Source organism: Orycteropus afer, unplaced genomic scaffold, assembly GCF_000298275.1.
Source record: "Orycteropus afer afer isolate SDZICR_OR568_19922 unplaced genomic scaffold, OryAfe1.0 scaffold00078, whole genome shotgun sequence".
Classification (NCBI taxonomy): domain Eukaryota; kingdom Metazoa; phylum Chordata; class Mammalia; order Tubulidentata; family Orycteropodidae; genus Orycteropus; species Orycteropus afer.
The window spans coordinates 7,887,835-7,889,785 of record NW_006921665.1 but is presented as its reverse complement, the minus strand read 5'-3'; positions in this window follow the sequence as shown (position 1 = coordinate 7,889,785).

Genomic DNA, 1,951 nt, shown 5'->3' with positions numbered 1-1,951 from the left:
AGTATTTCAAAGAGCAGCTTCAATCTGTATCCTTCCACTGTTAATGAACCCAAACCATGAATACAATAGCTTTTCTGGGCTCTGTGAGTCCTTCTGAACCTGAGGGTTCTGGGGACCCCAATCCTTAGTACCATATGTACATCCTCAGAATGTAAAGCCATTCCATAATATAATATCTCCTTTCCAACCCTCATTTAGTTGTTTTTTTAAAAAGAAAAAAACTTTTTATTGTGATTTGGGTGCAATTTTACTAAGCAGGTTCATTTTACATTCAAAAGTTCATACACAGGTTGTTTCGTCATACTGATCACAATCCCCACGATGTAACAGCTCTCCTCCCACCTCCTCCTTGTGGTTGCCCCTTCCCTGTGTCTTTCTTACCTATGTGTTCCTGCCTGACTAGCTTTCTCTCTGTGCAAATGCTGCCCATCTGATCTCCCATGGTTGACTGTTCTAAGGAATGCATCTCCCTGGTGTGTTGTTGTTGTTAGGTATTTCCGACTCATAGCGACCCTATTCATAGCAGAACGAAACACCACCCAATCGCACGCCAGCTCCATGATCCTTGCTATCCTTGAGCCCATCGTCAAAGCCACCATGTCAATACATCTTGTTGTCAATCCATCTTGTTGAAGGCACTACGTTACCAGAGTAAACCAACCAATTCTTTTTGGTACAGTGATTCCGTGTATTCCTTCCATCTTCTTTTGATGTTTCCTGCATCATTCAATGTTTTGCCCACAGAATCTTTCAATATTACAATTTGAGGCTTAAATTTTTTCTTCAGTTCTTGCAGCTTGAGAAATGCTGAGCACGTTCTGCCCTTTTGGTTTCCCAAATGTATAGTATTTTCAATTGCCTCATATGCATGCGGGAGTTCTGGTAGCGTAGTGCCTAAGGCACTTGATTGCTAACCAGAAGGCTGGCGGTTCAAACCCACCAGCCACTCCTCAGAAGGAAGGTTGGACAATCTACTTCCATAGTGATACTGCTTCGGAAACCCAAGAAGGGGTCACTATGAGTCAGGTCCAAAATTTAAGCCTCAAATTGTGATTTTGAAAGATTCTGTGGGAAAAACATTGAATGATGCAGGAAACATCAAAAGAAGTTGGAAGGAATACACAGAATCACTGTACCGAAAAGAATCGGTTGGTGTTCATCCATTTCAGGACATGGCATATGATCAAGAACCAGTGGTACTGAAGGAAGAAGTCAAAGCCACACTGAAGGAACTGGCAAAAAACAAGGCTCCAGGAATTGACGGAATACCCACCTAGATGTTTCAACAAATGGATGCTATGCTGGAGGCCCTTACTTGGCTATGCCAAGAAATTTGGTAGATAGTTACATGGTTAACTGATTGGAAGAGATCCATATTTGTACCCATTCCAAAGAAAGATGATCACACAGAATGTGGAAATTATCAAACAATATTATCACAAGCAAGCAATATCTTAATGAAGATAATTCAAAAATGGTTACAGCAGTATATTGACAGAGAACTTTCAGAAATGCAAGCTGGATTCAGAAGAGGACATGAATGAGGGATATCATTGCTGATGTCTGATGGACCTTGGCTAAAAGCAAAGAATACCAGAAATGTTTACTTATGTTTTATTTCCTATGCAAAAGCATTTGATTGTGTGGATCACAACAAATTATGGATACCATTGAGAAGAATGGGAATTCCAGAACACTTGATTGTACTCATGAGGAACCTGTACATAGGCCAGGAGGCTGTCATTCAAACAGAACAAGGGATTCTGCATGGTTTAAAATCAGGAAGGGAGTGTGTCAGGGTTGTATACTTTCACCATATTTATTCAATCTGTATGCTGAGAAAATAATCCAAGAAGCTGGTGTGGTAGTTATGTTTGTGTGTCAACTTGGCTGGGCCTGGTTGAGTGGCTGGGCACCTGGTGGTAGTTATTCCCCATGATGAGACTGGCAA